The sequence below is a fragment of the Rhincodon typus genome, chromosome 2 (assembly GCF_021869965.1).
Source record: "Rhincodon typus isolate 14 chromosome 2, sRhiTyp1.1, whole genome shotgun sequence".
Classification (NCBI taxonomy): Eukaryota; Metazoa; Chordata; class Chondrichthyes; order Orectolobiformes; family Rhincodontidae; genus Rhincodon; species Rhincodon typus.
The window spans coordinates 44,112,866-44,124,624 of NC_063333.1; positions in this window are offsets into that span (position 1 = coordinate 44,112,866).

Genomic DNA, 11,759 nt, shown 5'->3' on the forward strand with positions numbered 1-11,759 from the left:
GAAGTTGCAATGTTCTTTACCTGTAATTGTTGGTCCAGTAATGTTAACAAGGTAGAATATCTGCAATATCCAGGCAACTTGTCCTTGTAGTCCACCACTTTTGATCCGATAAACTATTGTATGTTGAAAGTTTTACATTTGTAGATTTCGTCATGGTTTCACATGTCTTGTATTTGATTGTTTATTTCAACTTTAGCAGGGGTAGTATGTTGGTACTTGCTTTTGCATTAATCTCAGCCAGTAACGAGTAATAAAATCAGTTTTCTAAGGACAGATTGTTTGAATATTTTCAAAAAACTTCAGACAGTGTGACTATATTGATGTTTTCCAGGGGATTGACAATGTGAAGCATCACTCTTTATCCTATTGTGTATATTGTCAGATTTTCAATCACTTCATGTGTACCCCACTAGGGGAATACTAAGTGGTCTTTTTTGCAGCTGGAAGATACTCCTTGTGCACTGTCTGTTTGGGTTTTTGCATAGTTTTTTTGTAGCAGCATCAGTTTTTACTTCAGTGCATTGCCTCTGCCAATGGCCTTTTCTGCCACAAGCCTTGCAAAGTTGATTGAAAACTGGCCATTTCTGTGGTGCATGTAGAAGGCCACACTTCCCACATGTCTTGCTATGTTTGGCTTCACTAGTAATTGTGTCAACTGTCAAGTTGGATTTAGGATCAGCAAGCTTTGTCATTCTGTGAAGATGGCCACTCATGTCTATCCTTCAGTGGATCTTTGATCCTATAAGTCTTCTTTGTCCAGCATATCCTTCTGAAAACCTTTCATGGGGGTATGAGTCAAATCAGCAATGCAGCAATTCTGTTTGCTAGCTCCCCATTGGAAAAATCACACAATGAGCCCTTTTCTGTGCCTCTGGTAATGATATGATGTATAGATTTTGTAGGCTTTTGTCAAAGTGACATTAATTCTAGTTGATAAATATGGAAGTTAAATCTGTGTTGGAACTGGTGTCTAATGCGGTTGGTATCATCTGGGGATATGTTAGTACTTCACCTGTTGATTCTGACACATTGAGAATGTGAAGAATTTGGTTCCCATTTGTAAATAAATCTTAATGCAATCCTTTCCAAACTTTTCCCACTGTGACTCCATTTTGAGCTTTGAAAATTGTCTTGACCCCTCAGTGAGAACTGTGAGGGTGGTCAGCATATTAGAGAGGGAGCCGTGCTGATATATGGTGATCAAGCCTCCATAGTGGGCATTGCTGTCTCAGTGGCCACAATCCAAAAATTTAAGTTCACAACTCCATTGGGGCTCCAACCCCCACTTTGGCTTGATTTTCTATGTTGGACACACTGAATCTAGAAACTATAGCTCTGAGCATTGCTCAAACATTCTAAAAGATCTTTTGTGGCCCAATTTAAATTTGGGAATTTGGACATTCTGACAATATATTTTGATCTATCCTTGCTTTCTATTAATCCAGCACACTTCCTGTCCACTTACTTTCTTGAGTCAGTTAAATTAGTCTCCTGATGGGAATTTGCCTGCTAATCATCAAACTATGTTTTCAACACACTGCAATAGTGTAATAAGCAAAGAGGTTGTGGAATGTCTCATACACTTGAGCACAAATTTAAGACAGCTAACCATGCAATTTACCTGTAATTTGCTTACTGACCATTCAATCATCATGTCACATCATCAATAGTAGTGCAATAATAAATCCTTTGTCAGGGCATGATCCCAGCTGATGGTTTGTTCAGCATTCATCCCATTCAATCTGGAGAATACAGCAGAGGTATACCTAACCCATAACAAAACATCATTGGGTACCTTCCTGTACAGAAAGAAATGTCTCAAATTTCAGGTATTAGTTTACCCAAATTAACAAACCATTGGTGAGCAATGAACCAGTAGAAACTGCATGCTAAAGGGAGCTTATTTTATAATATATTTCTGGAATTGTGAAGTCACTTCAAGGGTACGTAAGTAAGTACCTTTCTTTAAAAGGAGATACAAAGTTCTTTTTAAAAAATTCAGCCAAAAACATGAATCAATAATTGTAAAATTGGAGTAACGTGCAATCAATTTTTGATATGGCCTTCACCAGAAGTCATCCACTAACTGGTAGACATTGAATTTTTATACAATTACTTTTATTTTGTAGCTAAACTTAATTTCTTTGAGATACACCTAAGTGTGTTCATAAAAAGGAAATTCCAATGAAACAGTAAAAATTCATTGAGAGATGATCATCTTATCTCATGATAGCCAAACAAACTAATGGAACTATGCAAAATCAAACCAAAATATCAACATCAAAACAACTGGAATTGTCTTCCAGAAATTAAGTATCTTTGTAGGAATTGCTTGGACTGTTTAGGAGAAAACCTATCAGCCCCCTTCCAGGGCATCTAGGGGTCCACAATCAACACGGTCTTGTCAGCTTGTTCCACATGCCCTGAACATTTTTCTTTTAAATAGCCTAAACTTTAGTAGGTTTAACAGGTGCCTCCCAAATGTTTAGGAAGCGTTGGTCAGTCAAATTAGTTTTAAACGAAGTAAATGAAACTAAATGTAATTTAAAAAGATACAAAACCAAGTCAAACTGATAAATTTGGGGAAAACCTTACCAAAAGCATTTGCATTGAGGCTCTGTTGAGCAGCCAGACCGATATCACCACAATGACTAAATATCGATCAGGAAGTAAAAAGGAAACGTTTTGAGTGTGATTTTTGAATATTCACTGCAAGTTTTCATTATGAAACTGAAAAGTCTAATCAAACTTTTGAAGAGTTGGGAATTTAGTGAGCCATTGCAAGTTAATACATCAATTGCTCAACTAATGCATCTCTGTCGTGTGTGAAATGTTAATCAGATATCTATGAGTCACTTAATTTTACTGTTGCTAACTTGTAAGCTAAACAACAGTAAAATTACTTTTATATCCTATAATTTTGATTTACTCAGAATAATGCAATCAAAGTTTTTAATGAACAGATCAGATTTGTAACCTACTCAGGTTGATTCAAATGTTCAACAATTTCGGATAACTGCTTTTAGTCTTTGCAAATCTTAAGCCTAAAATTATAAGCTACATAAACAGTCTATTCTGAAGCCTTTATTTCTACACAAAGAAAATCACTTCACCACTAGCACATGAAATTGAATCTTCATGTTGCTTGTACATAAAATTAATTTCTGATGATAAATAGTAGAAACTGAATAATTAATCTTCTGTAACTTGTATTTTGCATACATCAACTTATTTTACCATTAAGAAAGTGGAGACAAATCTGCATTTACCTCTAACTAAAAGCTGGAAAATGGAATATGTGCCAGTACCAAATAATAATTTAATACATACCAGTATTTTTGTTGAGTTTCATAGTCAATGGGTACAATATTTAACAGACCACTATTAAAAAGTAGCACAACACTGCAGGTGACAACAGTGTCAGAAACTATGGAATCAGAAAGAATCATTGAAATTTTCTATAGACTACTCTATTACAGATAGGGTAAGCATTAACAGAGACAACTGTAATTTGTGTTCTTTGGATCTTCATACAGACTCAGGTAATACAACCTCTTAGTAAATGTTAAGCTTTGTTTATTAGTACGTTGTGCATGGTGGTAAGGATACAGAAAAACAAGCTCTGAGCTATACAGCGTCCAACCTTTTAGTAAAACACAGGATGACTGAGATGACAGTAACATCCTATCTGTATTCAGAGGGTCATCTACAAATTAATCTCTATAAAAACATCACTTTTGTCACTCTTAAGAGTGAAGGGCACATTCACCATCTGTTGCTAACATGACATTATCCTCGACTTTTATTAGACTCTATGACAGTCTGGACATTAACCTTGCAGTGTAGTGAAATCTAGAAGAGACCTCAGTCATCAATTGCAATCCTGTTTCTAAATGGCCCTTCCACTCTAAGGCATTTTTCACCATCTTTCCCAACAATTCCTTTTCCTAAATCCCCAAAGAATCTTCTGATTTTGCTTCCAAATTCCATTCTTGATCCCCTTGCATTTATCCTTTGTCTGTTAACCCTCCAAAATGTTATCTGTTATCTCAGGAAGAAGTGGAAAGATCCTTTTCTAAATGGCAACAGTGAGTTTTTCACTGGTATTCCCATTTTCCAGCTTCAAGAGCTCCAATTAATTCAGGAGTTTGTAATTTTTAAAAATATCTTATCTGAGATCCTACATATTATTATTCATTACTATTAAGCTTCAGGGATTTTATTTTACAATACAGACCATTGACTTTAAGCCCCATTTTCTTTTTTAGTCCCTTTACTGCTATGTCCATCAAGTCTATTTGATTTCCTCAGCATGTTCCAGCTTATATTCTCAGCATCTATTTCACTTTTGTATTTGTTCGTGCAAAGTGGATGTTGCTGGCTGTGCCAGTATTCAGTGAGCACCCCTAATACCTTTGAGAGGTAGTGTTGAGCTGCCTTCTTAAATTTCAGCTATCCTTTGAGAGGACGAGCACCCAGAGTGCTATTAGAGAATGAGTTGCAGAAGTTTGACCAAGCAACATTGACGAATGGCTACATATTCAGGATGGATGCAGTGCTGCTCCTATATGTTAGCTGCCCTTGTCCTTCTAATTGGCAGAGGTCACAGACTTGAAAGATGTAATAGGAGGAGATTTGCTGAGTTACTGCAGTGTGTCTCATAAATGACAACACGCTGCAGCTGCTGTGGTAAAAGGAGTGAAGAATATCAAAGGGGGTGGATATGATGTTTTAAATGTTGTTGGAGCTGCACTCATCTAAGCAACTGGTAAATATCCCACCGAATTTCTGACTTGAACCTTTTAAATGATGGACAGGTATTGGGGAGACTGCAGTTTAGTTAATTGCCACAGAATTCCTGACCTCTGCCTGTTTCTTGTAGCTACTGTATTTATATGACTGGCTCAGTTTAACGTCCAGATAATGGTAACCCCAGGATGTTGATATTGGGAGATTTAACAATGAAAATGCCATTAAACATCAAGGGGTGATGGTTAGATTCTCCCTTGTTCAAGTTGGCCATTGTCCAGAACCAGGGCTCACAGTCTAAGGATATTGGTAACCATTTCGGACTGAAATGAGGAGAAATTTCTTCACCCTGACAGTGGTGAGCCTATGGAATTCTCTGGCACAGAAGTTGATGAAGTCAAAACATTGAATATTTTTATGAAAAAATTAGATATAGTTCTTAGCAATAAAGGGAGCAAAGGGTATGGGGAGAAAATGGGAACAGGGTGCTAAGTTGGATGATCAATCATGATGGGGAGGTGATGCCCTAGTGGTATTATAGCTGGGCTCTCAATCCAGAGATCCGGGTAATGTTCTGGAGACCTGGGTTTCAATCTTGCCATGGCAGGTGTTGGAATTTAAATTCAATAAAAAAAATCTGGAATTAAGAGTCTAATGATGACCATGAATCTATTGTCAATTGTCAAGAGAAGACCCATTTGGTTCACTAGTGTCCTTTAGAGAAGGAAACTGCCATTCTTGGCTGGTCTGAACTACATGTGACTTCTGACCCACAGCAATGTGGTTGACTCTTAACAGCCCTCTGGGATGGGCAATAAATGTTGGTCTAGCCAGAGACGCACTCATCCTGCAAATGAATTTTTTAAAAAATATTGAATGGTAGAGCAGGTTCGAAAGGCGTAATGACTTATCCCTGTTCCTGTTTTCTATGTTTCTATTATCTGGGACTTGTAGGGTCCAAACATTACTTGCTACTTATCAACTCATAATTGCTCCATGAGGACATAGACTACTTCAGTATCCAAGGGTTCACTGAGCTTGCAACAGAGGGAAGGTCTTTAATGAAACAGTTAAATGGTTGGATGCTAGATGCTACCTTGAGAAGCTCCTGCTGTGATAACCTAGGACTGAGATGATTGATCTCCAGCAACTGGAACCAGCTTCATTTGAGCTAGGCATGACTCCATCCAGTAAGGAGTTTTCTTCTTGATTCTCACTGATTCCAGTTATGATTGAGCTCCTTGGAGCCATACTTGGTAAAAGGGTGCCTTGGCATTAAGGGAAGTCACCCTTTCCTCATCTCTGGAGTTCAGCATTTTTGTCCATATTTGGACAATGAGGTCAGGAACTGAGAGACCCTAGCAAAACTAAACTGATCATCACTGACCATGTTAGTCCTTTGCAAGAACAGCTTGATAAAATTATCAATGATCCACACCCTCACTTAGTTTGTGATCAAGAGGAGACAGATTGGATAATAATTGGTGGATTTGATTTCTCCCTTTTACGTACAGAACCTGCCTGGGCAATTTTGCACTTTTTTATGTAGATGCCAATGTTGTTTCTGTACTGGAAAGAGCCTGGCTTGAGGTGCATCTAGTTCACATGCACAGGTCTTCATTATGGTTGCTGGAATGTCATCAGGGAAGATTGTAGTATCCATTTCCTTCAGCCACTTCTTGATATTGAGTGAAGTGAATCAAACTCCTGAGGGAGCTAAGATGGATCATTCACTTGGCAATGCTGACTAAAGAGATGCAAATGTTTCAGCCTTGTCTTTTGCACTGATGTACTGGATTTCCTCATCACTGAAGATATTTGGATGTTTGGGGAGCCTCCACCTGTTGTTAGTTGTTTGATTATCCACCGTCAATAGCAAATTGTTGTAGCAGGACTGCTAAGATTTGGTTTGACCCGTTGTTTGGGGGTTTAGCCCTGTGTATTGCATGCCACTTCCACTATTTGGCATATAAGAATTCCTGTGATATAGTTTCTCCAGAATAGTACTTGTCCTTCACTCTCTGTTCCACTATAGACAATTGATTTTCTTTTTATCTTAATACTCCTTTGAACTCTATTCTAAAAATATGGCCTGATTTCCCTTTTCAAGATCTTCCTTTTCTTGATTGTGTTTGTAAAACCTCCATTACCTTCCTTAAATGCAATGCATCCAATGCACCCAACAATTCCCTAAAAATCTTCTGATCACATTCCCTAACACAATCACAATTGCAGAACGTATGTAAAGTTGCCAACCCTTTTCCACTGTTCAAATGCCACTGAATCCCCAATAACACCCTCTTCACCTTTCACACCCACAATGTGAAATCCCAGTAATAATGTGCACTCATCCAGACAATCAAACAGAATATTAAAGAAAGCAAAGAATTACTAAAAGTTTAATAAGGGAGGAAAAATTAGAGAAAGTTAGCCAAAAACATAAAATCATATAGGACAGATTTATTCAGATTTTACAGAAGAAAAGCAAGTAACAATGTGTTTATTCGATAGGAGTTGAATATGGGGAACTAGTTAGGAGGATCAAGAGATAACAAGGAGAATTGAATAAGTATTTTGTGTCAGTCTTCACAAGAGAGGATATAAGTAGCATCTTGGAAGTAACTGTAAATCAGGAACTGAAACAAAGGGAAGAACTCAAGGAAACTGAAAGTAGTACAGGGTAAATGGTTCAAACTGAAAGTTGACAAGTCCCCAGAACCTGATGGATTCCATGTTGGAGTCTTAAAGAGAACGTAGCTAGTGAAATAATTGATGCAATGGTTTTAATTTTCCAAAATTCATTACACTTAGGAAATGTTTGTTTATGTTGGTAGTAGCTAACATAACTCCTTCATTTCAAAAGGCAGTGAGGCAGAAAGCAGGAAAATACAGGCCAGTTATCTTACCATGTATTAATGGGAAAATGTTAGAAGCTGCTGTTAAAGACATTATAACAGGGCACTTGGATAAGTTCAAGACAAACCATCAGAGCTGATCCAGTTTTATCTTAGGGAAATTATGTTTGACTAATTTATTAGATTTCTTTGAACTTCTCTTAAGAAGTAAAATGTACTGTAGATAAAGAGAACCAGTGTATGTATTGTACTTAGATTTCCAGAAGGCATTTGATAAGTTGCACCATCAAAGGGTTATTGCAGAAAAGAAAATCTCATGGTGTTGGGCTAATATGTTGGCATGTTAGAAGATTGACTGGCCAACATGAAGCAGAGAATAGGAATAAATGAGTCTTTTTCAGGATGGCTGGATGTCACATCTGGTGTGCTACAAAGGTTGGTGCTGGGGCCTCAACTCTTTACAATTTATATTGACTATTTGAATGAAGGCACCAAAGTTATAGTAGCTATATTTGCTGCTAACACATAGGTAGATAAGAAAGTGAGTGCTGAACAGAGTATCAGGAGCCTGCAAATGGATATAGATAGGTTAAGTGAGTGGGTAAAGGAGGGTAAGTGAGTGGGTAAAGATCTGGCAAATGGAGTACAAAATGTGCAAAAGTGTGAATTGTCCATTTTGGAAGGAAGAATAAAAAAGAAGGATATGGTGAGAGGTTGCAAAGTTCTGAGATGCAGAGGAATCTGAGTGTCCTCAGGCATGCATTGCAGAAGGTTTGGATGTAATTACAGCAAGTAATCAGGAAAGATAAAGAATTTCATGGTTTATTATGATGGGATTTGAAGTGTGGGGAGGTTATGCTTCATTTATTCAAGGCATTGGTGGCATTGCATCTGGAGGACTGGGTACAGTACTGGTCACTGTAGTTACAAAAGGATGTTAATGCATTGGAAGAAATTCAGAGGAGGTTTACTAGACTGTTACTAGACTGGAATTAGTGGATTGCCTTACGAAGAAAGGCTAGGCAGGCTAGGCCTGTATCCTCTAGAGTTCAGAAGAATGAGAGGTGACATATTTGGAAATAAGATCTGAGGGGAGTTGAGCAGATGGATGTGGAATGAATGTATCTTTTTGGGGAAGAATCTCGATCTAGGGCTCATAGATTAAAAATAAGCTATTGCACATTTAAGACAGAGATAAGGAACCTTTTTTTTCTCTGTCAGAAAGTTGACAGTCTTTGGTATCACTTCCTCAATAGGCTGGGGATGCAGAATCCTTAAATATTTTAAAGGCAGAGGTAGATAGATTCTTGATTATCAAGGGGATGAAAGGTCATCAGAAATATACCGGAATGTAGCGTTGAGGTTAAAATCAGATCAGCTATGATCTTATTGAATGATGGAGCAGGCTTGAAGGGCTGAGTGGCTTACTCTTGTTTGTAGGTTCATATGACTAGTTAAAGTCCAGTATCAGTCAACAAAGTAATATCATGTGAAATGTCACTTAGCAATACAAATCTGCCTGTGGAATTGTGTGTGTGTATTGCCTTATGACTTTACTTGTAGCATTGTCTCAGAATGATTTGTAAATTTTGCAGGAAAATAATTGGAAAAGCACAAAATGTACAGTGAAAAGTTTCACAATACTGATTTGGAGAAATTACATTTTCTTAATAGATTTGCTTAGAAGAAACTGTTAGAGGCTTTAGTTTGGCACCAGAGTCAGTCTAATTGTTTAAGTAAAAGCAGCACACTGTGGAAATCTGAAATGAACACAGAAAATGCTGGAGAAATTCAACAGGTCTGGCAGCATCTGTGGAGAGAGAAATAGGGTTGATGTTTTGAGTCTACATAATTGCCAAGATGAAGTTCAACATGGATAAATGTATAGTCGTTCACTTTGGTGAAAGAATAGGAAGGTCAATTATTACTTGGGCGTTGCATTTCTGAGTTGGCTAGAGGAACATAGCGGTCTTGGAATACAAACGCACCAACCGCGCAAAGTTTTGGCATAGGTTAGCAAGGCCACAAAAGGCAGAATTGGAGCTTGAGTGGAGAGGAACAAATGAACATTTGATGCGAGTGTATCACTAAGATACAGTGAATCTTAGTTGTTCAAATGGAGGAATTGAGGAGCTGCAAGGCATGTTGTCCTGAAGAATGGTATGCAGAACAATGCTGGGAAATAAATTCAGAATGCAGGACTTAGTACTTGAGAGTGTGCCCCTCACACTGCAGTCTCCAGACTCTTTTGCTGCTGGTTTCCTTGGTAATATCCATCCAAATCGGCTTGTTTGGAGAGGTTGTCCTCTTTCTCCTTGGAAGAATATGCCTCCCTGCAGATCCTACAGCAGGATCTCCAGTTAAGAGGTAGATGTTAGTACCAACTACATGGGTAAAAATTGAAATGAGGTCCTGCAGCAGGAGTTTAGAGAGTTAGGTAGTGGATTAAAAAGGAAGGCTATGAAGGTTATAATCTCCGGATTACTTCCAGTGCCACACACTACTGAATATAGGAATAAGAAGGTAGATCAGATGAAAGTGTGGTGAAAGGAGGGAGGCCTTTAGAGTTTTGGATCATTGGAACATCTTTTGGAGAAGTGGCTCCTGTACAAGCTAGACGGGTACAAGCTAGACGGGTTGCAGCTGAAAGGCAGTGTTTGTTTGCCTTGGAGCAGAGAGGGCTGAGGGGAGGATCTGAATGAGGTTTACAAAATACGAGAGGCACAGACAGAGTAGATCATGAGAATCTCTTCGCCATGGCAGACATGTCTAAAACTAGAGGACAAATATTTAGGGTGAAGAGTAAGTTGTTTAGAGGAGATATGAGAAAGAATGTTTTCACTCAGAGGGAGGTAGAGATATATGGAACGTGCTGCTTGAGAGGGTAGTGGAGGCAGATACTGTTGCAACATTTAAAAAGCATCTAAATATGTACCTAAAATGCCAGAGCATATTAGGCTAAGGACAAAGTGCAGGTAAATGGGATTAGTGTCGTTTGGTGTTTGTTGGTCAACATAGTGCCTATATGAGCTTATGATTCTATGACTCTCTCTTATTCTTATCACCTGCCATTGGTACATGCTGGAGATTTCTGCAGATTGATATGCAACGTGTTTTGCTGCAATATGAATGGACCTTCGTTGGCCATTAATCCCTAGATTGTGACTTGAACCTAGTGACTCTGACTCAGAGATGGCAACACAATCCACTGCACTACAAGACATCTTGTTTTAGCAGGCTGTAAGCTCATATGGCATTATTTCAATGATAAGTTTCAAAGCCAAGCTCTCAAAAAATTAGACATACATTCTCAGCCATGAGTATACTTTATTCTACAATAAAGAATAATTCTGGATATTCTGTGTTCACAGAAATAAATAATGTTACTTGCTGCTGTCAGTTCCAATGGCAGTTAAATGACTCACCAAACAATTTTTGACATCACGCCAAAAGGCGTTAGCTTAAACATGCATGAATGAAATTTGAACTCAGGGTAGTGAACAAACACAATAACAAAGTATACACAACAAAGTATACTTGTAGTCTTTACAGTGTCTATAAAAATAGCATTACCGTCTGAATGACTGATCTGCATTGGAGTTTTGAATTATTAACTGCTGTTATTAAGTTATTTGCTGTAAGCAAAACTGTCTGCAAAACAATTATAAAAGGGTGACTTATGATATTATGTTATTTAAATTTATACTTAACGATACATGTGAAAGTTGGAGGTTCTGGTAAGGCAGTGCCCTACTTATTCTTCCTGGTTCGAATTTTCCCAGTAATTAGAGAGCTTTGTGCATTTATGCTGGGCATACAGAGTTCTCCATTTTGCTAATTTCTCAATGTTTCAATAGTATCTGTAATCTCGGTGCAGTTGTATAAATTTAAAATAAACTGGATATATTTAAAAAGAGCTCACCACCTAAAAGGACAAGGGCAGTAAATGCATTGAAGCACCACCACTTGCAAACTCCCCTCCAACTTGCACAACAATCCAAATTGGAACTATAATTATTGCTCCCTCACTATTATTGGGTCAAACTCCAGAAACTGTTCCTAACTGCACTCTGGGTGTCCCTACACACAGAGGACTGCAGTGATTTAAAGATACAGCTCACTATTATTTTCTCCAGGACAATTAAAAATAGGTGA